General features: G+C 38.7%; 1 pseudogene; it reads left to right on the top strand.

Annotated features, from left to right (window-relative positions):
• LOC139638922 (grainyhead-like protein 1 homolog) overlaps positions 1–17,767 on the top strand; it is a 26,746-nt pseudogene extending 8,979 nt beyond the window's left edge.
• The last annotated feature ends 9,733 nt before the right edge of the window (positions 17,768–27,500 follow it).

The following is a 27,500-nucleotide window of genomic DNA, read 5'->3' as shown; positions in this document are numbered from 1 at the left end:
TATTGCGTCCTGGCCTGGTTTATCTTCCACTTTGTTTTTCCTGCTAATATAGACTGAGAGTTTAGCTTCTCCCACCCGAAAATTAAGTAGCTGCCATTTTGTTTTATTATTTTTACTATATCCTGCTCCAAAAATGAAATTAGTAACAGAAACAATTTCATCAAAATCTCTAAAAACATCAGTGAGCAGCTTAAATAAACCTGAAAGTCTGTTACACTCTAAAAAAAACATGAAAAACTGTTTCAGTTAACCCACAGAAAGGACATTTGTTTCCCACCACTGGATTAAGAATGGAAATAAAAGTGTTCACTGCTATAGCACCATGTGAGATCTGCTGTTCGCCTTTTTAAAGGAGGCTTGTATAAAACTCTACACACAGGTTTAGCTGCACTATTTGTGCACAGTCTGCTCCTCCACACAGTATCTGACTCCTTCCTGACATACAGGAGGACAGAGAGAGAGAGAGGGGGTGAGAGAGAGAGAGAGAGTGAGAGAGAGAGGGAGAGAGAGAGACAGAGAGAGAGAGGGAGAGAGGGAGAGAGAGAGAGGGAGAGAGACAGGGGGTGAGAGAGAGAGACACAGAGAGAGAGAGAGAGAGTGAGAGAGAGAGAGGGAGAGAGAGAGAGAGGGAGAGAGACAGGGGGTGAGAGAGAGAGACACAGAGAGAGAGAGAGAGTGAGAGAGAGAGAGGGAGAGAGAGAGAGAGGGAGAGAGACAGGGGGTGAAAGAGAGAGACACAGAGAGAGAGAGAGTGAGAGAGAGAGAGGGAGAGAGAGAGAGGGAGAGAGACAGGGGGTGAGAGAGAGAGACACAGAGAGAGAGAGAGAGTGAGAGAGAGAGAGGGAGAGAGAGAGAGAGGGAGAGAGACAGGGGGTGAAAGAGAGAGACACAGAGAGAGAGAGAGAGAGAGTGAGAGAGAGAGAGGGAGAGAGAGAGAGTGAGAGAGAGAGAGAGAGTGAGAGAGAGAGAGAGAGAGAGAGAGAGTGAGACAGAGAGAGAGAGAGAGAGAGAGAGAGTGAGACAGCGAGAGAGAGAGAGGGAGGTGCAGTGAGGGGAAACAGCCAGCAGGGGGAACCAGACACAGAGAAGAAGAAACCAGAGAGACACTTCATTCATCCTGAGAGGAGAACTGGATGTCAGAGTAATGAAACAAAGCACTGCGGAGGTTACAGAACTAATAGATAAATGTAAAAAAAATATATATATATATATTTATATATAGTATGAAAACCTCATATCTCCAAACTGCAGTTTTGTTGTCAGCTTCAACACATTTTGTTGATGTTCAAATGGTTTCAGAAGCACAAAAACCATAGAAATGTTGATGATTTTTTGGATTTTAGAACTGAAATATTTCCGCTTTCAAAATGTCCCTCCGCTCTACAACCAGCAGGCTGCTGGTAGATTTTCAAAATTATGCAAAAAAAAAACATTTTCATAATCATAAAATAACATTTAACCCCTCAATCAGTCTTTCTATTGTTAAAACATGGAAATGAGAAAGTCCACATGCTGGGTGAGAAAATGTAGATAAAGTCTCTGCTGCGTCCATCAACATGTTTCAAAAAGGCAATTTAAGAATCAAAACAAAGAGATTTGCACTCTAAAAAAATATATCTTTATTGATTTATTTTACATGTGATGGGGAAGAATTGTGATACAAACCCAATCTTTATTGACTGAATACCTTCTGTTTATGATATATTTGTAAAAAAATAACTTCAAAAATGTGATTAAAAATTGTGATATTTTGAAAAAAAAAAAAATGCAGCTTGGCAAATTGACAAAAATAGATGAAAATCAGCAGCAGTGGAGATGTGAGGTTTTCACATGACAACAGCGATGTAAACAAAACAACAAAAATATCTATATTATGCTAAACCAGATTTTCCCAGCAGCATGTGAACGTGCCTAAGCCTTCCTCAGCTGAGGTGAGGAGAGGTAACGCTGCTCTCTGTAGTATCGCCATGGCAACATGCCCAACGCTCCAAAGTTACCTAGCAACAGCCGCAGCGCGTGGCGGTGGGACTAACATGGCCGCCACTCAATGACGCTCTGTCTGTCTGAAACTGAAATGATATGATTTAATATATGATATGATGTATGATGTCATGCAAGATACATGTGATTTGATACATGACATACATAATATGAGATGAGATGATACCTGATATTTCACATGGTTGTTGTGATTTAAATGAATTAAAGTCAGATTACCTCAGCTGACCTCAGGAGGGAAAACCAGGTCGCTGCAGCAGGAGAACAAAGAAACACATGAGGAAGAATATGGATAAACAAAGAAGAAATAGTAGAAATAAAAATATAAAAAAAATTCTATAAAATAAAAGCAAAATACAGCACGACATATTATGATTTAAAAGGATATTTAAAATAGTGTTTCAAAACTAGTCCCTGTCTTTTCCAGTACTTTTCAACATTATGTTTTGGGGTGGGAATTTTAAAACTGAATATTTTATAATTACAAATTAGACTAGTGCAAAAGAACCGTCACGAGCCAAAATCTGAATAGGGATTGATGTCATGTAGAGAAACAGAGGACAAGTGTCCAAAACATCCAGACAGCAGAGAGACAAACCATGAGGCAGTTAGACTGAACAGATGAAGAAGTATGAAATAAGTTATGACTGATACAGAAAATAGAAATAATTCTTCAGGATAAATAACAGAGACACAGCCAAGCAGATCTGACCTGGATGATTAAAGCCTTATACCAGAGGTGGAGACTCGAGTCACATGACTTGGACTCGAGTCACAGTTTGAATTGCTTGAGACTTGACTTGATGCATGAAGAGAAGACTTGGGACTTGACTTGACTTGGGTTCTGGTGACTTGGGACTTGACTCTGACTTGTACTCTGATGACTTGAAAAGGTTTCTAAAGTCTTGACTTGAGATCTTGTGTTTGTGTAAATGACTTAGATTGAAAGTGATGAGATTTGTTCCAGCAGACGACTGAATTTAAATTCTGTTTTCTGAATTTGTATGGAATGATTGAATTTATTGAAGTTGAAACTGATTATAGAAATCAAACTCATGATGCTCTTACCAAGTTTTTATCCTATTAAAACCATATTGCATTGAAAAGTCCTAGATATTTAGTTTTCTTTAAGATATTAAATTGATACTGGACTCTTGATTTGTTCTGACTTGACTTGCTGTTCTACATTTAGACTTGAGACTTGACATTAATGACTTGGACTTGACTTGGTGATCTACATTTAGACTTGGGACTTTGACTTGAGACTTGAGCCTCCAGACTTGAGACTGACTTGTGACCTCCTGCTCTCGTCTCTCTGCAGATCTTCGTGTCGGTGAACTGCCTCAGCACCGACTTCTCGCCCCAGAAGGGGGTCAGAGGTCAACCGCTCAACCTGCAGATCGACACCTACGTGTGCGGTAACCACGGCGACCGGCTGGTGCACCGGGCCGTCAGCCAGGTGAAGGTGTTCTGCGACAAAGGAGCCGAGAGGAAGATCAGAGACGAGGACCGGAAACGAACCCGCCGCCGCATGAAGGGCCTCGACGCTGCAGCCATGAGTCAGTGTTTAACCTGAGAGAGATGGATGGATAGATGGATGGATAGATAGATAGATAGATAGATAGATAGATAGATATATAGTTAGATAGATAGATAGATAGATAGATAGATAGATAGATAGTTAGATAGATAGATAGATAGTTAGATAGATAGATAGATAGATAGATAGATAGATAGATAGATAGTTAGATAGATAGTTAGATAGATAGATAGATAGTTAGATAGATAGATAGATAGATAGATAGATAGAGAGATAGTTAGATAGATAGATAGATAGTTAGATAGATAGATAGTTAGATAGATAGATAGATAGATAGATAGATAGATAGATAGATAGTTAGATAGATAGTTAGATAGATAGTTAGATAGATAGATAGATAGATAGATAGATAGATAGAGAGATAGTTAGATAGATAGATAGATAGTTAGATAGATAGATAGTTAGATAGATAGATAGATAGATAGTTAGATAGATAGATAGTTAGATAGATAGATAGATAGATAGATAGATAGATAGATAGATAGTTAGATAGATAGTTAGATAGATAGATAGATAGTTAGATAGATAGATAGATAGATAGATAGATAGATAGAGAGATAGTTAGATAGATAGATAGATAGTTAGATAGATAGATAGTTAGATAGATAGATAGATAGATAGTTAGATAGATAGATAGTTAGATAGATAGATAGATAGTTAGATAGATAGATAGATAGATAGATAGATAGATAGATAGATAGTTAGATAGATAGTTAGATAGATAGATAGATAGTTAGATAGATAGATAGATAGATAGATAGATAGAGAGATAGTTAGATAGATAGATAGATAGTTAGATAGATAGATAGTTAGATAGATAGATAGATAGATAGATAGATAGATAGATAGATAGATAGTTAGATAGATAGTTAGATAGATAGATAGATAGTTAGATAGATAGATAGATAGATAGATAGATAGATAGAGAGATAGTTAGATAGATAGATAGATAGTTAGATAGATAAATAGATAGATAGATAGTTAGATAGATAGATAGTTAGATAGATAGATAGATAGTTAGATAGATAGATAGATAGTTAGATAGATAGATAGATAGATAGATAGATAGTTAGATAGATAGATAGATAGATAGATAGATAGATAGATAGATAGATAGATAGATAGATAGTGTTTACTTCTTTGGTGCTGAGCACTCTGCTGTATTGATTGCTCTAACTGCCACTAGCTGCTAAAACATGTACAGTAGTTTGTGCAGTTTCAGAGTGCTAATGCTAATTAGCAAACAGTAGGCTAACTATGCTATTAGTAAAAACATTTATTTAACATAACCTGACAGAATAAGCTCTAGTGAAGATCATGTTTTTAACTAACCTTCATAGCAGTGACTGAAGAAATAAAATGAAAATAAGTTTAGAAATAAAAAAATTACTATGAAAATGACTCCTGTCTAGATACTTGCTTGTGTTGTATGCAAATCTCATGTGTAAGTCGCTTTGGATAAAAGCGTCTGCCAAATGTGAAATTGTAATTGTTGTAATTGTAAAATACCCAAAACTTCAGCTAGTAAGCCAAAGAACAAATTGATGCAGTTTGAGTTTCTCTTTTCTGTCTATAATTAGTTGTTCTATCTCTATTTTACTTGGATCTTACTTAGTTATTTCCAGTCATTACGGCATAATTAATATCCTGTAATTGAAGGAGTCCAGATCCTGTTTGAAGTCGTGGTTCTGTTGTTCCAGATGAGAAGGAGCCGCTGTCCTACGTCGACTTCACCGTCTTCACGCCGCTCAGCGACCTGAACACCCAGCCGGTCCTGTTCATCCCAGAGGGCCTGAACTCCGCCCAGAGACACGTAAGAGACGCACAGCTGATGATGCAGAGGCTTCAGTCAGGGGTCAGGGGTCAGGGGTCAGGGGTCAAGACTGAACTCATCAGTTCAATTCAACTGAGGAATTGGAATTTGAAAAAAACAGAGTGCAACTTAGCTAACTGACAAACTTGAATGGCAAAAAAAGAAACTCTGGTCAAAATATAAATTTCTATTTACATTTTATTCATTTTCAGCCTTTTTTTTTTTATCCAGAGAGACTTACAGTGACGTCAACAGTAGAATAAACTTTGATTCCTAGATCACCAACATTAGAAGAAACTAAATCTAAGGAGTGTGAAGTAGAGCTGCAACGATTAATCGATTAGTTGTCAATTATTAAATTAATCTCCAACTATTTTGATAATCGAATAATCGGTTTGAGTCATTTTTTTAAGAAAAATAAGTCAAAATTCTCTGATTCCAGCTTCTTAAATGTGAATATTTTCTGGTTTCTTTCCTCCTCTATGACAGTAAACTGAATATCTTTGGGTTGTGGACAAAACAAGACATTTGAGGACGTCATCTTGGGCTTTGGGAAACACTGATCCACATTTTCCACCATTTTCTCACATTTTATAGACCAAACAACTAATCCATTGATCGAGAAAATAATCGTCAGATTAATCGACAATGAAAATAATCGTTAGTTGCAGCTCTAGTGTGAAGTGGCTTTAGTTCAGTGTTCCTGTGACTGGAGTGATGATGTCAGAGTGAAGAGTGTCTGCTCCGTCCTGCAGGTCGGCCCGACAGAGGAGGCGGAGGAGAGGTGAGCTGCTGTTTCTTCTCTTTGTTCTTTACCTGTTTGAATTCATTTCATCAGTTTGGTGTTTACATTTATTTGACTGTTGTAGCTGTTTGTAAACACTTTGTTTTAAAAGTGTCATGCAAATAGAAGTAAAAAAAATAAAAAAGGTACTAAAAAACAGATACAGCAGATTAAAAAATAAATACAAAGTGCTCTGAAATAAATTGTTATTATTATTTTTGCTATTACTATTATTGTTGTTGTTGTTATTATCCCTGCAGACTAGTTGAGCGAGTTTGCAGTAGTCAGTAAACAGTATATACTAATACTACTGCTAATAATAATAATAATAATAGTTACTTGTTGTATTAATTATGGTATTGTTACTATTTACATGTGCACACAAATTTTCTTAACATAAAAGATGACACTTTATTGATCCCTGTGGGGAAATCTTTCTTTTTTTTTTACAGCACTCTGTAATAATAATAATAACGATAATAATAGTAGTAATAATAATACATTTTATTTTTATAGCACTTTTCAAAGTACTCAAAGAGTCTTCACAGCAAAAAACAATGTCAAAAAAGTTACAATTTAATGACATTAAAACAAAAGCAGAAAGATAAAATAACTCACTGTTTTTATTGTTTTTATATTGCTATGAGATTAAAACTGAAATCAGCTGAAACAGAAAATCAAATATCCAACAGAGACAAACTTAAAAACTATAGAGAGAAATAACTAGAGAGACGTGTGAACAGCTGAGTTTTGACTGAAAGGCAGAAAAACACAAACTGGTTTTCTAGAGAGTTTGTGGAAGCAGATCCAGATCTGACAAAACCTTCAGCGGATTGTTCTGAAAAAAAAAAAAGAATCCGAGAAAGATTTCACATTTTGACTCCAGACTGTAGATTTTTCCTTCATCAGCACTTTAATTTTGTAATTATTTTTTAAATAATAATAATGATAATAATAATGATGATAATAATAATAATAATACTACATTTTATTTGATTAGCTCTTGTCTAAATACTCGACACTTTACATAGTAAAACGAGATACACATAAAAAAAAACACATGAATGACAATATCAGCAAATGAGACAGAGAATAAAACTCTTTAAATATTAATAAATTATGGCAAATAGAACAGTCGTGAGAAGCCAGGGAGGAGGACAAGAAAATTAAAAGATCATGGAGCCGAATGAGAATAAGAGATTAAAAGCAGAATGATGATGATGATGTTGTTGTTGTTGTTGTTGTTGTTGTTGTTGTTGTTGTTGTTGTTGTTGTGTAGTTCGGGACAGAAGAGGCTGCTGTTCCACTCCGGACTGAGCGACTCTGCTAAGAGGCTGAGGGGGGAGGAGACACAGAGAGGTAACAACCAATCACATCGCAACCAATCACATCGCAACCAATCACATCGCAACCAATCACATCACAATGGAAAATGACAAAAAAAGACATAATGTCAATAAGAAAGTTCAGGTTCAAAACTTTATTGCATCTCAACATTGAATTTGTTGGGATTTGTTTTGGGAAGCTCACTTCAAACAGACAGAGGGACAAAGAATCTTTAAATGAAACACAAGACATGAAACACAAGATAAGAGACAGAAGCAATAAAATATAAAACGAAATAAAATACCACTAATAAAATACCATAAAACAAAATAAAATAGCACAGACTAAAACATACAGTATGTGCCACAGGGATAAAAACTGTTAAATAACCACCACACATGCCATAAAGTCAACTACTTTTCCAGATCCTGGAAAGCATTTTGTGACGTTGTTGCTTCATTTAGAAAAAGGTTTGGCCGCTGCAGATAAAGCTGGAAAACGTCCAAACATCACAGAGGCATTGTGGGAAAGTCAACGTTTTCTGTCAGATCCTGAAAGACAAACATGACTGAGGTTTTCTCCTGGAACAAGATTCACCAGCCTGAGACAGCAGACTGCTCATACTGATCATTTACACTGTGAAATCTGAAAAATAACATGGATCTGTGCAGGAAAATTAAAGTTTTTCATTATTAAAAATCAGACGTTTGCCATACAGTCCCTTAGAGAAGGTTTCCCTCCCTGGAAGCCGGCCAGACGTCCATAAAGCTTCAGAAATGTTTTTCTTTTTGTCCCCTGCACCAAGAAATGATTCACCAGCCTGAGAGCAAACGAAACACTGATAATGCATTGTGAAAAATAAGAAATGCATGAGGTTCAGTGGTAATATTAACATTCCTCCAAAGCAGATATTTTTTGATACGGTTCCCTGGGAAAATGTTTCCCCAAACTCAAAAGTTGATAACCGCTGCATCTTATAATATCAGAAACTGATGGGTGTCAATGGTAAAATCAACACTTTTTAATTCCTGAGAAGCAGATATTAAGTGGTTTAATAACAGGTTTCATCTCCCTGACAATATATGGTAAAATATAAAAAAGAAATGCATGGGATTTTTTGGTAGTTTCCTCTATCAGATGTTTCAGGCAAAATAAATCAGAGCTGCAAAACATTTTTTAATTCCTGACAAGCAGATATTTGTGATATTTGCAGTTTCCTCATCTGTGACAGGTTATATCACTCTGATAACACATGGTAAAATGGTAAAATGTAAAAAAATGAATGGGGTTCAATGATCAAAATTAACATTTTTAGATATTTTCCCCTCTGAAATGTCTCACCGCACTGGAACTAAATGGCTGATAACTGCTGTGTTGTAGAAGCTCAAAATAAATCCTAGCTGTCAGCGGTAAAATCAACATTTTTCACACATACTGATTCTACTTTTTTTTTTAAATGCCAATTATCATTCCTGAGAAGCAGACAGTTTGATATTGTTGCTTACAAAATGTTTCACCCAGCTGAGACCAAATAAAAAACTGGATTATGGTCTTGGATTATGGCACAAGGGATAGTGACATCATATCCTGTGTACTGAAAAATAATATAGTCACTCAAAACCAACATTTTCAATTCCTGAGAAGCAGATATTTGTGATAATGTGTTTCACAATGTTTCATCAGCCTGAAACCAAACTAACCAGCTGATAATGCTTTGGAAAATGTGAAAGAAAAAGAAATACACAGGTTTCATCATTCCTGACAAGAAGACATTTCTGATATGGTTTCCTACAAATAGAAATGTTTTACCAAACCAAATCACTGATAAGACATTGTAAAACAAAATGGGGATCAATGATAATAATTTTTTTTTTTGTAATTAATTGTAATAATTAATTGTAATAATAATGAGAGGCAGATATGTTTCTCCACTGTGGGAACAAACCAAATTGGTGATAACTGCCTCATTTTATTACATGAAGAATAAATCATGAGTGTCAGTAATAAAATCCATATTTTTGCAAATCCAGAAAAGCAGATATTTGTCATAAAATGTTTCTTCATCCTGAGACTGAGACAAATCACTGCTGCAGCACTGGAAAATATCAAAAACCTCATGGTATTATTAACAAATTTGTAATTTCTGAGAAGCAGATATTTGCGTTAATCTGCTAAAACAGTTTGACCCTCCTGAGCCCGAGTCACATGACTGCTGAAGCACTGTGAAATGTTTTTAAAAATAAACAGAGATCAATGGGAAAATGAACATTCCTGAGACATTTTTGATACGATCCATCCACCGAGAAAATGTTTTACTAAACTAAACTAAATCATTGATAACAAAAGTCTCCCATTTGAATGGTAAAATCAACATTTTTCAATTCCTCAGAAGCAGATATTTGTGATATGTTGAGAACAATCCAAATTATTGATAATGTATTGTAAAATGAAAAACAAAATGCTGTTTTTCTTTTTAAATTAATGAGCAGGAGACATTTGAGAAGCAAAAAACTTCTGCTAAAGCCTTGGAAAAAACAAACAAACCACAAAGTACAGAACAATCGATATTAAAGTGAAGCATTTCAATTCCTGAGAAGCAGATATTTGTGATAATTTAGTTCCATGAAAAATCTCCTCCATCCTGAGACCAAACCAAATTATGCATTGTGAAATTAAAAAATATATACATACATTGCCCGTCCACAGTCTGGACTCCTGACTGAAGGTTCTGTTTCATTCTGATCTTCAGTCTTCTGCTTAAAGTCTTGAAATGAGTTTCTTAGTCAAATATAAATAGTGAAGTTGATCCTATGTATGAATTTCTTTCCAAAGCCTTTGTCTTTCCATCAAGGCAAAGAATCTAAAATATTCAGATAGTTTTTGGTTGCTGCATAATTCCATTTGTGTTATTTCATAGTTTTGAGTCTTTACTGTTATTCTAAAATGTGGGAAATAGTCAAAATAAACAAAAATGTGCTGCATCCAGACTTTTGACTAGTCTATATTCATGGGGGACAGTGGTGAAATGGACAGTTTTTGTAATTCCAAACCTCTGCTGAAGCCTTGGAAAAAGTAAAAAAAAAAAAAGAGGTAACACTTTATAATAAGGGTCACTAAGTTAAGGGTTAGTTAATGCTTAATAAGCATTAACTAACCCTTAATTAACAGTTAACTAATGTGTCTGGTAATCATTTACTAATGATGTTCATGTTTTATTTAATTGGTTTATTTTTCACAGGGACAATGCACATCAATCAACAGTCAAACTGTAAATGAGCCAGAGTTAGCCAGAAAGGCTAGCTAAGCTGTTAACTGTTAGCTGTTAACTAAGGTATTCATTTATACATTATTTAATAGCCATCTTTATAAACTATTAAATATTGTATAAATTAATACCTTAGTTAACATGAACACCATTAGTAAATGACACAGTAGTTAACTGTTAATTAAGCGTTAACTAACCCTTAACTTAGTGATCCTTATTGTAAAGTGTTACCTAAAAGAAATACAGAAGAGTCGATATTAAAGTCAAACATTTCAGTTCCTGAGAAGCAGATATTTGTGATAATTTCGTTCCCTAAAAAAATGTCTTAATGTTGTTTTGGGGAAAATTATCAGGTTTTTAATTCCAAAAAAAAGAGCCGACAGGTTTCCGATAAAAGCTTTGTGCTCGATATTAAAACTGTCAATCGAACGAGGAAGGAGGGAGAGAGAGAGAGAGAGAGAGAGAGAGAGAGCTGGAGAGGAATGAAAAGAGAGAGAGAGAGAGCTCAGTGTGTGTGTGTGTGTGTGTGTGTGTGCGTGTGTGCGTGTGTGTGTGTGGTTGCAGCTCAGCTGACTGAACACATGTAAACAAGGCGACACGTGCTTCCTGGTAGCCAAGCCCCGCCCCCCCTGCTCACACACACACACACGCACACACACACACACACACACACACACACACACACACTCTGACTCTCACTCTCTGTCTCTCTCTCTCTCTCTCTCTCTCTCTCTCTCTCTCTCTCTCTCTCTCTCTCGCTGGGTTTTCTGAGGGAACCTGATTATTTTCCCAACATGCAGCTCTCAGGATTGGTTTTCACTGTTCACATGTTGCTGTGTGTGTGTGTGTGTGTGTGTGTGTGTGTGTGTCTGTGTGTGTGTGTGTGTGTGTGTGTGTCTGTGTGTGTGTGTGTGTGTGTGTGTGTGTGTGTGTGTGTGTCGGGTGGGGTGTTCAGTATCATTCAAGCTTGTTCTGTCGCCTCTCTGTCTCTCTCTCTCTCTCTCTCTCTCTCTCCCTCTCTCCCTCTCTCTGTCTCTCTCTCTCTCTCTCTCTCTCTCTCCCTCCCTCTCTCTCTCTCTCTCTCTCTCTCTCTCTCTCTCTTCCCAGAAGGCCGCTGTCAGATCAGATGGAGGGAGTGAGACCTCTGCTGCTGTCATTTAACTCTTTGTTCAGTTTGTCTTTACAGGATCTGTTGAGGATGAGGATTTGAAAAATGTCTGTCTGCACTAAGGTTTATTATTTATTATTTCACTCTCTCTCTTTCTCTCTCTCCCTCTCTCTCTCTCTCTCTCTCTCTCTCTCTCTCTCTCTCTCAGTCCTCCTGTATGTGAGGAAGGAGTCGGAGGAGGTGTTTGACGCTCTGATGCTGAGGACTCCCACTCTGTCCGGCCTGCTGGAAGCGGTCAGTGTGTTTCCATCCCGACACTCAGACATGTGAAGTAGAAACGTTTCATGAAAATGTGCAACACAGTCTGGACTCCAGTGTTAAAGGCAATATGGATTCTTTATTAACATCTGACTGACAGCCACAGGAACTACAACATCAGCAAATGTGTGTCCAGCCATGCTAAAAACATTTTCTATAGTGTTTTCTATTTTCAAGTGTTTCTATAGTGTTTCTATAGTCATCAGAGTCTCAGTTTTAGAGTTTTTTTTAGGTTTTAGGCTTCGGTGCAGTTTGTTCTTCCACGGTTGAACAAATGAAACTTTTTTTTCCGTAGAGATATTTGCACATCCGACTATCTCTGTTGGAAAGTATCACTTCAGTCTTGAGATCCCGCACACTGCTCCTGCTCAGCATCACAGTTTATTGATCATACAAACGTTTCAGTCCCTCTGGACCTTCGTCAAGAGTGTTTTAAACAATTCTATTTTTGTAAATAGATATAAGTATGTGATGTGGTGTCTCTTTCTCTTATGTGTGGACTATAATGCGACAGATTGTACACAGTTTTATGTCACTGTCGATTATTGAGAGACACTCCCACAGGAGAATAATTAAGACCTGTCAATCACTAGGAAAACAACCCGGTTTTATAACCATTATATCCCATTAATGACACAATTATTTTGAAAATCCCCATAAGGACACACATTAGAAGACGTGAAATTAGCTGCTGAGGCCAAAACCTCTTGTGGAGAAAATGTATTTTTATCAGAAGTTGGTTTGTGGTCCGTTGACTTCATGGAGTTTGGAGGTTTGAGGTCTTTCTGGAGCTGGACTCTAGTGGACTGTAGAGGAACTGCAGCTTGCCTTGGTTTCAAAATTCACCCGTGGGTTTGGCTGCTTGGTGTTGACCTGTCTTGGTCTTGGTCAGGCGGGTGAGAGGGGTGTGGGGGGTGAGGGGGGTGAGAGGGGTGTGGGGGGGGTGAGGGGTGTGAGGGGGGTGTGGGGGGTGTGGAGCATCTCCACCAGTACAGAGCGTTCAGACCGGACTGCTGGTTCAGAAAGTGTAAATCTCAGCAGTCGTTGAGGAAACAGTGGACTGACAACAACACACTGAACCCCCGCTGATATATTCTGGTTATTTTGGGCAACAGGCCAGTAAAATATTACTGATTGTTCCTTTAACAGGATGTGGGGAAAAGCAGCAGGTTTTTTTTTTCACCAGCCAAAAAAATAAAACCTTTCTGAACAGGCGGCGACCTGCCAGACAAATCATTACCAGACAATCTGCATTCAGCATTCGACCATTTCTCATCCCGGGCACCACTGACACACACACACACACACACACACACACACACACACACACACACTCTCATTATACACTGGTGTTGAGTGGTCACAGGAAGTGAGGGTTGTTTCCTGTTTGTGTCTGACAGGAAGTGGTCTTCATTAGACCAGTGAGCCCAAACTAGGGTCAGCAGACGGTTTAGACCCTCAACAAAACACTGTTGGCCTTTAACAAAGGGCCCCAGCTCTATTTTTATGCAATTGTACTGGAGTGGAGTGAGTTTAAGGTAATTAGTCGCCTGATATTCAGACTGAATGACCATTTAGTTTCCACTCCATCATTCAGGCTGACATTTCCTCCATGTTAGTTGTTTTCTGTGTGTGTGTGGGGGGTTGATTTCCCCGAACCAATCACTAGTGACCGACTATGACCATGTATCTGAAACCATGCTAGGTCATTAGCGTATTCAAAGACAGATTATCAAGCACCAAGCTGATCAAAGAACTAGATAGTAGAGCTGCCCCAACCAAAGATTTTCCTAGTCGACTAGTAGTCTAGTTCAATCCATTAGTCAACGAGTCGTCGCACGTTTATGATATTAATTGAATTGTTTAAATATATATTTTTTGAAAGAACACACCCAAGTCGCGGCTACTCGCGATCAGAAACACCGGTGAAATACACTCTGGTTCACCAAAAAAATAAAAACACACAAATCAGTTGCCTTGCTTTGAGCCCCGCTGCTGCACAGAGCGCTGTTCGCTTGTTTATCCAAAGTTTATTATATTGAACGTGTCCAAAATGCACCAAATCCAACACTGCACGTCCTTGGGTCCCCAGCAATACACCCGCCAAGTGTGAAGTAGATCGGACGAACGGTTGTCGAGATACGCGAAGGACACACACACACACACACACACACATACATACAGACAGACAGAGATACAGACGTTCTGCTTTGGAGTTTGATGGCAAATTCTCACTCCAGCCAGGTTACCCAAAGTTGGCAACTCTGGTCTAATAACTTTTTAAGGACAAAGCGCAGCGTTGAGTTTGAGGTTTTGTTTATTTTTTGTTTTATTTTTTTGGTCGGCTAAGACTCTTCTCATCGACTAACGGTTTGGTCGACTATTAGGGGCAGCCCTACCAGATAGCTAATACTACTTAGATTTCTAAGTAAATTCACAACATTTTTAATATAAATAAATGTCTGTTCTGCTTCTCTATCTGATTTATATAACTCCACAGTGATCCAACCTGTATCAGTTCATGAAGCTTCTCCTCTGTCTGTCTGAACAGCGGAGTCTGGTCGCTCTTTCCTCTGCCGCACAGGAAGTGATGCGTTTACGTTTCCGGTTTGTTTGGAATAAACAGAAGAAGAAGAACTGGGTAGTTAGCATGAGCAGCGATAGCAACCATGGCCAGGAGGAAGTCAAACCACATGTTTTGACCCCCGCCCCAGCAGAGAGTGACACTCTTTTGTTTAATCTAACTCTCGATTCTCCGTTGCTTTTGTCTGTCCAGGTGACTGGAAAAAATACGAGCTTCCTCCTGAGAGAATGGGAAAGTCTACAAGAGGTGTAAGAAAGGGTAAGACTGCTGGAGTTCATTCAGCTTTCAATGGAAATTTCAGGGTTCTTTTGCAAAGTATTCAGTCTTAATCATTTCTCAATAGGTTGCACATGACGACCTCCTCATGCCAAAAGCCTTTCTATATTTGAATCCACTTTCTGATTTGATGGAGGTGTAAGTGAATGCAACCCAGCAGACATCACAGTCTTTATAAAACTTAACTAAGTTTAGAGAAATGTTGTACAAATAAAGTCATTACGGTAACAATTTACAATAAGGGTCACTAAGTTAAGGGTCAGTTAATGCTTAATAAGTAGTGCTCATAGTAGTTGTAGTGGTAATTGTAGTAGCAGTGGTAGTAGTCATAATAGTAGTAGTAATAGTAGTAATTGTAATCATACTGCGTTTGTGCTAATGGTAGTAGTAGTGCTACAAGTAGTAGTAATAGTAGTAGTGGTGATTGTAGTAGTAGTAGTAGCTGTTTAGTAGTTGTGCTACTAGTACAGTAGTACAACAAAGCAGTAGTAGCATTAGTAGTAGTAGAAGAGGTAACAGTAGTAGTGGTAGTAGTAGCAGTAGTAGTATTAGTAGTAGTGATAGTAAAATTGGTAGTAGCAGTAGTAATGGTAGTACTAATAGTAATAGTAGTCGTAGTAGTGACACTAGTAGTGATAGTGGTAATAGTAGTAGTAGTAGTAGTAGTCGTAGTAGTGATAGTAGTATTGGTAGCACAGTGCAGTGAATTATCCTCCAGTAAGATTGGATATTTAAAGCTCCGCCCCCTCTCCCTGCAGGATGCTGGTCAACATGGACGACAACATCATCAGGAACTATTCCAACGAAGACACCTTCCACCTGCACATGGAGGAGGCGGGGGGGCGGGTGCTGCTCACCCTGACCGAGATCTGACCCCGGGTCAGATTCAACGTCTCCACATCAGATTTACACATTCAGCTGACACAGTGACTTACGGACAACACAACAGCAGAATAAACTTCATTTCCTGGATCAGCAACATTACAAGCAACCAATAGGAGGTCAGGAGTCAGAGCCATGGCGCCTGTGTGGGACAAAATCCTCCACAACACCGCAAGGGAGGTTTATATGCAGTGTAGATCACCATCATAAAGACACTAACTGTGTAATTATTGAAAGTAAGTTGGTACTTTCAGCAGGAGGTTTCATGTTACTGCAGGAGCAGGAGCACATGTTGACCCCGGGGCCAGCAGGAGGCTCTGCTGGAGGATCAGTCACCTGTTTACACAACTATACTTGACATCTTGACATCCAGAGAGAGACGGATGTTCAGCGTGCGTTCACCCAGGACACACAGGCTGGGACTGCCTGCCTCCTTGGCACACAAGACATTTCAGTATTTCATGGAAAATGGCTACATTTACGTTTACGTTTTAGGTGTTAAGCTGTCTTTTATAGATTATCTAGTTTGAGTTGCAGTTGCTTAAATGGCAAATTACTGCTGCAATGTAATGTTTCACCAAACATTTTAGCTGGTAATGGATGTGGATGCATCACACATCTGCTGCCAGCCAGCTGAGTCTCATGATGGAGGAACATGTAGAACTGTGTGTTAGTGAATAAAGTGTAAATGTGTGTGAAGCAGCTGTCAGCAGAGAGCAGCTGAGTCAGCTTGTTGTGGTGTGGCTGTAGATCCATTCAGTAACGTTCTCAGTAAAAGTGAATAGTGTGATAAGGTGGATTTGTTTCCAAATGTAGGTTACTGTGACACAGTAAACTGTCTTGTCTTTAGCCCTAGTCTCTACTCCAAAACATGAAGAGTTGGAGCTTGAGAAGAGTCAGCTCAGTTAACCTGAACAAACTGTTAGCTAGCTAACTAGCCAGCAAACACACTGATGTTAATTTCAACATGCTAACGCTAGCTGCTACTAGCTATGTTAGCTAGTGTGCTAATCAGATGACGGTTAGCTGACCAGATGCTATGGTTAGCTAGCTAACAAGCTGACATTATCTAAACACTAAATCAATCAGATGGATCAGTGATGAAATGATCAGTTCAGTCAGAAACAGACAGAAATTAACCGTCTGTTCAATTCTGTTGAGACAGAAACACAGTCAGCTGTTCACAGAGCTGAGGACCTCCAACATGGCCGCCATCTCCTGAAACTCTCAAAATTCTGTTATTTTGAACACATCTGGCTGTGCAGTCAGGGAAAACACACATTTTAACTTACCTTTAAACATATTTAATGGAAAAAATACATATCAATATGCATTTTTGTAATGTACTTTATGTTGTGCTGAAAGGTGTAACTCAACAAAGGTGTTTTATCCTAGAATCACAGTGTCAGTGGATGTGTCTGAACCAGTAGAAACCTGTGTTAGTATTTAAGATATTGAACAGTTGAAAGTTACTACATAATAATTGAGAAAATGTGTTGTGTGCTACTGTGTGTCGAACGTTAGCGTTGGCTTCCCAGACCTTGCAGTATTTTCAAAGCTAGTTCTGAGTACTTTGTGATATTTATTTCTTAATATATAACTGGAGCGGTGTGGGTTTTTATAAAGTATTTCCTCCCTGTCATATTATGAACACACTGGATGCTTTTATTACTGTGCTGAGTGGAACAGTTTGCTCATGTACGGTGTGTGTGTGTGTGTGTGTGTGTGTGTGTGTGTGTGTGTGTGTGTGTGTGTGTGTGTGTGTGTGTGTGTGTGTGTGTGTGTGTGTGTGTGTAACTCTAGATGAAATGGTGGAAAAAGCGTTTAGTGATGACAGATTAGTTGTGGGACAGGAAGCGGGGGGGCGGGGGGAGCGGAGCGATACAGGAAGTGTTTGTTAATGTTTCACCGCTTTGAATGTCAGCCGCTGGTCTGGAATCAGCCTCCTCAGCAAATACTGAGCGAAAACTCCCATTTCGCTGACGTCGGCTACACAGATGTGTTTGGTGTGTGTGTGTGTGATGTGGTGTGTACGAAGTGTGTGTGAACAGTTTTATAAAAGGAAAGTGGTGTGTGTGTTGACTTCATCCCCTGTTGAGTTAAAGGAGAACTGAACACTTGATGGTAAATGGTTTAAAATGTAATAATTACCCAGGTTTGAAAAGTTTAGCATCTGCAAAGAAAAGTCTGCACAAGCATGAACATTTTTACATTTTTGTTCCAATAAAGCGACGTGTGCTCAAATGGAAAAGTGCAAAACATTTTCCAATCACCCCGGCATCTTCCCGCCTTGCTGAACACCGACCAAAGTGTTCAGCAAGTAAAAGTGCAAATACTCGTCTAAAAATATACTCTGGTAGAAGGTGAAGTACTGTTTCAAATCCTTTACTCAAGTCAAAGTATAAAAGTACGTGGACTTAAATTTACTTAAAGTATCAAAGTAAAAGTTGTTCTCTCCAAAAGTCATTTCTAATGTTCTAAACTGGTTTTCTGTTGAGCGTTCCTCTGAATCCCAGATGAGAAAGAGTCTGCAGCTCAGATCAGGAACCTGAACCCTAGCAGCTGAATTCACGTTAATTCTCTCTCTTGTTGCTTCTCTCTTCTTCCTGTTGCTTCTCTCTTCTTCTTGTTGCTTCTCTCTTCTTCCTGTTGCTTCTCTCTCTCTCCCTTTCCCTAATTTTTGGTGTCGCTTTGCTGAACAAGCAGCCGATCACATCTGGCTCTTGATCAGCTGCTTCCGGGATGGAAGCCGTCTGATGCTGAAAATAAAATAAAAAAAGTAAAATCAGTTGATGATTTCCCAATAGTAACGAGTCTGTTTTGAAAATGTAGTGAGTAGAAAGTACAGATTTTTCTTTTGAAATGTAGTGAGTAAAAGTAAAAAGTCTTCAGTGAAAGAAAAACTTGAGTAAAGTACAGATACTTGAAAATCCTACTTAAGTACAGTAATGAAGTATTTTTACTTTGTTACATCCCACCTCTCAGTAGCGGTGGACCACAGGTGGAAACACTCTGCAGACTCAGCGGTTTTGGCCCCAGCCTGCCCTCTCTGCCCCGGGCTGCAGCGACGCCTCCTGCACATCACACTCTGTTAAAACAGCTTTTTTTAAAGCCTACTCTCTACACAGCCCACCTGTGGTGCCGTTATAGCAAAGCAAAAATGAGAAATCTTCAGGTGGCGTTTAATGATGCATTCAGAATCTTGCTTAAGCTCCCAAGATGGACAAGTGCAAGTCACATGTTTGTGTCTAGCACTGTCCCCACCTTCCATGCTGTGTTTAGGAATTTCATGTATAAATTTATGTGTCGGCTAATTGATTCAAAAAATGTAATGATAATGGCTTTAACTGAGTCTACACAAAGTGACACAAGGTATTCCTCTTGTTTTTGGAAACACTGGAACAAATGTCTGTATGTGTTTTAATCACTTGTGGACTTGTGAACTGCCGTGATCTCGTACATATTTCTGTGCTGTTTTGTCCTCATATTTTACTTTTTATATTTCTCTTTCTTTGCTGATATGGATCTATGTGTCTGAAATAAAGTTAAATTGAATCTGCTCCACGGCGCCCAGCACAGGAAGGAAGGTTTTCACTCAGAATCGGCATCAAGATACTCTCAAGTTTGAGTTTACTTGCATGCAGTGGTGGAAAACGTTCTCAGATCCTTTACTCAAGTAAAAGTAGCAATACCATAATGGGAAAATACTTCATTAAAAGTAATATTTCTGAATTCAAAAGTTTACTCAAGTAAAAGTATAGAAGTATTAGCAGTGAAATGTACTAAAGTATGAAAAGTAAAAGTCCTCATTGTTTCCGAGTGTTAAATTATAGAAGCAGGAACCTGTCAGAAGTATTTTAATGTTGTCGTCTAACTGCTCCAGATACTGTTGGAGTTTAAACTCTAACAATGAAACATATTTTATGAGCTTATCGTATGTTTTGATGTAAAACCTTATTCTGCAAAGTAACTAGTAACTCCGGCAGATAAATGTAGAGGAGGAAAAGGAGAAAGTCTCACAAAAGTAAAGTGCTAGAACCTCAAAACTTAGTTACTTTCCAGCTCTGCCTGCCTGCCATTTGATGGAAGACTTTATCCAAAACGCCTGAGGTCCTTTATTTGCCAAGTTCAATCAATTTAAAGTGGTAATCCTCAAGTTCCTCATTTTGTTTATTTAATTTAGTCTCTTTGATGCTAGGCGCTCATTGCTGTGGTCTACACTGCACTAGTAGTAGTAGTAGTAGTAGCAGTAGTAGGCCTAGTAGTAGTAGTAGTAGTGGTAATAGTAGTAGTAGTAGCAGTAGTAGGCCTAGTAGTAGTAGCAGTAGTAGTAGTAGTAGTAGGCCTAGTAGTAGTAGCAGTAGTAGTAGTAGTAGTAGGCCTAGTAGTAGTAGTAGTGGTAGTAGTAGTAGTAGTAGTAGTAGTAGTAGCAGGAGTAGGCCTAGTAGAAGCAGCAGTAGTAGTAGTAATTGTAGTAGTAGTAGTAGTGGTAGGCCTAGTAGTAGTAGTGGTAGTAGTAGTAGGCTTAGTAGTAGTAGTAGTGGTAGTAGTAGTAGTAGTAGTAGTAGGCCTAGTAGTAGTAGTAGTAGTAGTAGTAGCAGTACTAGTAGTAGGAGTAGTAGTAGTAGCAGTAGTAGACCTAGTAGTAGTAGGCCTAGTAGTAGTAGTAGTAGTAGTAGTAGGCCTAGTAGTAGTAGCAGTAGTAGTAGTAGTAGCAGTAATAGCAGTAGTAGTAGTAGTAGTAGGCCTAGTAGTAGTAGCAGTAGTAGTAGTAGTAGCAGTATTAGGCCTATAGTAGCAGTAGCAGCAGCAGTAGTAGTATTACTTTTTGCTTAATGATCATTAACTGAAAGTGGTAATCCTTGAGTTCCTCATTGTTTTTCTTCAGTCTCCATCTTTGTCCCTCAGCCTCTCTGTGGTGTTTCTGCTCTGCTCTTCCCACAGATCACCTGTCAATCAAACAGTGTGGAGCTTGGGTTTTCTGTTGCTGCAGTCTGAGTTTCTGTAGATGCTGCTAGTTTCTCTGTCTGTTCAGCCATGGTGGCTATCGCTGCTCATGCTAACTACCCAGTTCTTCTTCTTCTGTTTCTTCCAAGCAAACCGGAAACGTAAAACGCATCACTTCCTGTGCGGCAGAGGAAAGAGCGACCAGACACCGGCTGTTTAGAACAGACAGAGGAGAAGAATTATGAACTGATACAGGTTGGATCACTGTGGAGTTAGAGAGAGAGAGAGGAGCAGACTGACAGAGGGAAATGTAACTTTAATGGAAATCAGGCATCTGACCGTCCCACAGCTCACAGTGAAGCAGTGCAGAGTAAACTGAGCAGAAATCAGATGCATTTCATTATCTCATTTCCTCGTGGGAATCATTTCAGTTTCATCTGAAGAGAGAGCAGACCAGTTCAAGCTCTTTTATGTCAGTTTTCAGAAGCTTTATGCAGTTCAGTTCAAAGTCCAAGCATCACATAAATAATTTGTCCGACGGCTCGAGTTCAGAATCCGTCAGTGAGGATCAGAGTTTCTTCATCATGTTCCCGCTCCGTTTTCTCTTTTCATCCGCTGTGGAAAAGTTCCTGTGTTGAGTTTGGGGCGTTCACGCAGCCCAGAGAGTTTCAGACCCGCCCGCTCCGCTCCGGACCCAGGGTGACCTACATTCCAGCGACCCCACCCATCATCCACCCCCCCACCCCCCCACCCTCCCCCACCCGCCTGGCTGCCCGCCCCTCTGTGAGGCGCGAAGAAGTGGCGCTAACCCCCCCGTGCCCCCCGCCCCCGCCCCCCCCCCTCTGGTGTGGGTGAGTTCCTGATCTGTTTGCTTTTCGCCTCGCTGAGGGAAGTCACAGCTCTCACAGCCGCACCGCAGCCTCACCAGGTCAGCAAAACCAACGCCCCCAAAGCTCCACACCAGGGTCTGAATGAGCTTCATAAAAGTGACTTCTGAAATGTGGCAGATGTGTTTGGTCAAACTGTCCAACACTGAGAAAACAATTTACTGTCAAGTGACTGTAAAAGTCGACTGAGTTTCAACTGATACAACAGTGTGAAAAGTAGTGTGTAGATATTTAGTGTCTGAGTTAGAAACCTTTTCAAGTCATCAAAGTACAAGTCAAAGTCAAGTCTCAAGTCACCAGAACCAAAGCCAAGTCAAGTTTTCTCTTCATGCATCAAGTCAAGTCCCAAGTCTAAATGTACATTACCAAGTCAAGTCCAAGTCAAGTCCATGTCATTAAAGTCAAGTCTCAAGTCTAAATGTAGAACAGCAAGTCAAGTCAGAACAAATCAAGAGTCCAGTATCAATTTAATATCTTAAAGAAAACTAAATATCTAGGACTTTTCAATGCAATATGGTTTTAATAGGATAAAAACTTGGTAAGAGCATCATGAGTTTGATTTCTATAATCGGTTTCAACTTCAATAAATTCAATCATTCCATACAAATTCAGAAAACAGAATTTAAATTCAGTCGTCTGCTGGAACAAATCTCATCACTTTCAATCTGAGTCATTTACACAAACACAAGATCTCAAGTCAAGACTTTAGAAACCTTTTCAAGTCATCAGAGTACAAGTCAGAGTCAAGTCCCAAGTCACCAGAACCCAAGTCAAGTCCAGTCTCAAGTCTTCTCTTCATGCATCAAGTCAAGTCTCAAGCTGTTCAAACTGTGACTCGAGTCCAAGTCATGTGACTCGAGTCCCCACCTCTGTGTCATTGTATTAACTTCCAGTGAGGGAAATAACAGTGAAATCAATCTATTGGTTTTTGTTCTGGGGACTGAATGGAACTCTGTCAGGACCTCTGCGGGTCCCCGGACCTCGCTTTGGGAACCAGCGTTACACTACCTGCTCTGGTTTTAAAACAGAAAGCAGTTCATGTTGCTCCAAGCCTGGAGATGACACCAGTGCAGAGTGTGTGTGTGTGTGTGTGTGTGTGTGTGTGTGTGTGTGTGTGTGCTATAGGGGGTGAGGGGGGGCAGGTTTCTTGGAAGGCCTGAAGGAGGAACGACCTTTGACCCTTTGGTAATGTGCACCGCTGCTGCCACGATGGGTCAAGACCTCAGACACACACCCCTCACACACACACTCCACACAGCTACACACACACACACACACACACACACACACACACACACACTCCACAGCCCCCCACCCCAGCAGCAGCAGGCAGAGGATTTATTTCTGCTTTCAGTCGTTATTTATATTGCAGTGATTTAACTGACGATGAGCAGCAGAACCACCTGTAAAACACACACACACACACACACACACACACACACACACACACACACACACACACACGCACACACACACACACACACACACACACACACACACACACACACACAAACCTTAAAACACACACACAGACACACACAGATCTACACCACAGTTCTTGGTTCAAAAAGTTGAGCAACTTGTCAGTTTAGTTTCCAAGTAACAGTTGATTTGTTTGATACTGGATTACCTTCTATTCTATTCTATACTATTTTATTGTATTCTATTCTATTCTATTCTATTCTATTCTATTCTTTCTTTTTCTTTTCAATGAACTTTTTTTTCATTCCTGCAGGGAAATTGTTGGATGTTGGCCTGGCATTCTCTATTCTCCATTCTGTTCTATTCTATTCTATTCTATTCTATTCTATTCTATTCTATTCTATTCTATTCCATTTCTATTCCATTTCTATTCTGTTATAATCTATTTCTATTTTATTCCTTTGTTTTCTATCTAGGGATCCATATAGACCCAAGTTTTTTTCAAGTTCTTTTCTATTCTATTCTATTCTATTCTATTCTACTACTACTCTCTATTCCTACTCTGCACTGTGCTATACTGGGACACATATTTTCTTTTCTTTTCTAATCAGGGACTCATACAGACCCAATTTCCCTTTGGGGATCAATACAGCTCCATCTATTCAATTTAGATAAATTCTACTGTATTCTATTGTGTTCTATTGTGTTCGGAGCGTTTTTCCAGACTCTCCTCCCTCTGCTCTCTTGTCATAATAATAATCAAATACATGCAAACAGCTTTACAGCAGAAACAGCTGATAGCAGCACAGTCTGAGTCCTCAAAACCCAGCAGGCTTCAGTCCGCTCCGCCGTTTCCATGACAACGGACAGCCAATTAGCACCTCAGATAGTCATGTGTCAGAGTAATTGAGGGATGCCGGTCCTCCACCCCCCCCACCCCCACCCACACCCCCACCCCCAACCCCCTTCCTTGGACAAAGACCACATCAGGAGCTAGAAATAAAACATACAATATAGCACCAATACCAGGTGAAGAAATGTGAAAATTTATTATTAAATTATTTCAGTCGTTCTTTTGTCTCAGAAAAGCCTTGATCTCCTGTGTTTGTCTCTGTGTTATTAAGATTTAAGCATTTATTATTAAGCTTTAACCACAAAGCAATATTTGAGTTTCATTCCAAAAATATTCATTTTGGAAAAAATCCTTAAATTCATCAGTCTTCATTTTAAAAAAAAAACCCAGATGCTTTCATATAATTTTGTAAGCAAAGGTCTTAAGACTCCTGACAGCAGAAACCCATCATGTGCTTTACTTTCATGCAGGCGATCAAGAAGGTGTCAGTTTTTTTTTCTCATTTTTGAATAAAACTCTTCATTTCTCCCCCAGATGGCTCCTGTAACCTGAGCTGCAGCAGAACACACCAGGAAAAAGAAAAACACCCGAGAAAAGACGAATCACTGAAGTGTGTGAAATAAAACCCTTTGTCTTGTGTTACCTGCACAGGGGGAAATAAGCATGAGCTGTTTTTATGTTCTGCTCAGGAGTGTTCAACAGAAACAAACCGTGAAATGAATGAATGAATGAATGAATGAATGAATGAAAATCGAGCTAACTCAGAAGATTGGTTGATTAATTGTAATTCTTCTTTACAAAGATATTTGTAAGGGATCTTAATAAACAGCTTATCCCAAATAACCAACAACATGAATCAATGAATGAATAAAGATCAAGACAATTAATAAAAAAAATGCAATTAATCAAACATAATTTAATGTATTTTTAAAGGGATATTTGTGAAGATGATAAGAACAAACATCCCAAATTAAACGTAAGCAGGATAATAACATGAATGAATGAATGAATGAATGAATGAAATTGAGCCAGTTCATAGAAGATTTTTTTTATCAATCGAACACATGATGAAGACAAACAGTTTTGACGCTTAACCATAACATGAACGAATGAATGAATAAAGATCGAGCCAATTAATAAAAGATTTATCAATTATTCTGATTTATTTTTAACAAGGACATTTGTGAGTATGCTATGAACAAATTAAAATTAAGCAGGATAACAACATGAATAAATGACTGAATAAATGAATGAAATTTGAACCAGATTTTTTTTATTAATCGAACTAAAGATTTAATTCATCTTTACAGGGATATTTGTAAGGGATTTTAAGGTGAATGCAAACAGTTTATCCCAAATAAGGCTTAACGATAACATGAATGAATGAATGAATGAAGCTGAGCTAGTTCATAGACAAATTTCTTATCGAATTGAATCGAACAAAAGATTTAATTCATCTCATTATCACGGGAAATGAACTTATCATGGAAAAACAGTATAAATAACATGTATGAATATATTATGTCCTCAATGGGCTTCCGTAGAATCTCATTATGCTGTTTTATATCAAGGAATCTGTAAAGAAGGAAGAGTCAGAGAAACTCTCAAATTTGTATTGTAACAGGTAACATTAAATAAACATCAGCATTCCTGCTTATATTTATGCTTTCAACTCCCGCTATAGTTAGTGCAAGTTCAGAGCGCTAATGCTAATTAGCAAACAGTAGGCTAACTATGCGATTAGCAAAAACATTTAAAGTTACCTGACAGAATAAATAACCTTCACAGCAGCGACTGAAGGCCCAAAAAAAATAAGTTGAAGAGTTGATTATCAATCAGAATTTTCTATGAAAACAGTCAGAACGTTAGCTAGTGAACCAAAGAACAAACTGATGCACTTTGAGTTTCTCTTTTCTTTGTCTGTTCAGTCATGGCGGCTATCGCTGCTCATGCTGACCACCCAGTTCTTCTTCTTCTGTTTCTTCCAAACAAACTGGAAACGTAAATATAAAACCAGTGAGAGGAAAATGTCACAGATTATCAGAGGTGGAAAGTAACTAAGTACATTTACTCGAATACTGTACTTAAGTACAATTTTGAGGTACTTGTACTTTACTTGAGTATTACCATTTTATGCTACTTTATACTTCTACTCCACTACATTTCAGAGGGAAATATTGTACTTTTTACTCCACTACCTTTATTTGATAACTTAAGTTACTAGTTACTTTGCAGATTCAGATTATTAATACAAAATATAATCAACTAATAAATTGTGATGTATTATTATAGATTACTGTAAGCTACCCAGCAGTATATAAAGTAGTGGAAATCAGCCCCACCTTTTCCAGCTGCAACATTAAAGTGATGCTTACACATTAATGCATCAATAATTATAATTCAATAATATAATATATACAGTATTATTCTGAAATGGGCCATTATGCATAATGAGTACTTTTACTTTTGTTGCTTTAAATACATTTTGATGCTAATACTTTTGTACTTTTACTTAAGTAACATTTAGTAAAGATCTGAGTACTTCTTCCACCACTGCAGATTATTACTTTATGGTAGGAGTTTTCATATTAATCAGTGACAGCAAAACAATGAATGAAGGAATGAATGTAATGAAATTGAAGTAATGTCACAGATAATTAGTTTACCTTTAATAACACAAAGGGAGGAGCAGGAGATTTAGCCCTTTTTGGAGACAGAATAGTGTCCAGAATCATGTAAAATACGACACAAATAAACCAGCTAACAACATTTTTATTTTCTCCAAGCTGCGGTGGAGCCCGTCCCGTCCCGTCCCGTCCCGTCCCGCTCGGCTCGGCCCGGGCCGGGTAGAGCTCTGCCTGACCTCATCCCGCTCACAGCTGCTGAGCCCAGCGCCCGCCGAGCGTCTGGGACTGTTTTCTGCCTGGAAACCGTTTTTATGGAGGAGTGTGTGAGCGAGTGAGTGAGTGAGAGAGAGAGAGAGAGAGAGCGAGAGAGAGAAAGAGAGAGTGTGAGTGTGAGTGTGAGTGAGTCTGTTTTCCTTTTTTTTTTTTATTTCACAACCCCATTGAACTTGAAAATGAAAATGAACTCACTTCACCCCGCCGCTGCCAGATCCTGCTTTTGTCCCACTTTCCCTCTGCAGCACAGACTCACCGGGGGATGGACTGTATGTGTGTGTGTATGTATGTATGTATGTATGTATGTATGTATGTATGTGTGTATGTATGTATGTATGTATGTATGTATGTATGTATGTATGTATGTATGTATGTATGTATGTATGTATGTGTGTATGTGTGTATGTATGTATGTGTGTATGTATGTATGTATGTATGTATGTATGTATGTATGTATGTATGTATGTATGTATGTATGTATGTATGTGTGTATGTGTGTATGTATGTATGTGTGTATGTATGTATGTATGTATGTAT

This window comes from Centroberyx affinis, unplaced genomic scaffold (assembly GCF_046629955.1).
Source record: "Centroberyx affinis isolate AG114_WGS23_722 - 3 ecotype Tasmania unplaced genomic scaffold, CSIRO-AGI_Caff_v1 ptg006663l_1, whole genome shotgun sequence".
Lineage (NCBI taxonomy): Eukaryota > Metazoa > Chordata > Actinopteri > Beryciformes > Berycidae > Centroberyx > Centroberyx affinis.
This window is presented reverse-complemented; position numbering and strand designations above follow the sequence as displayed.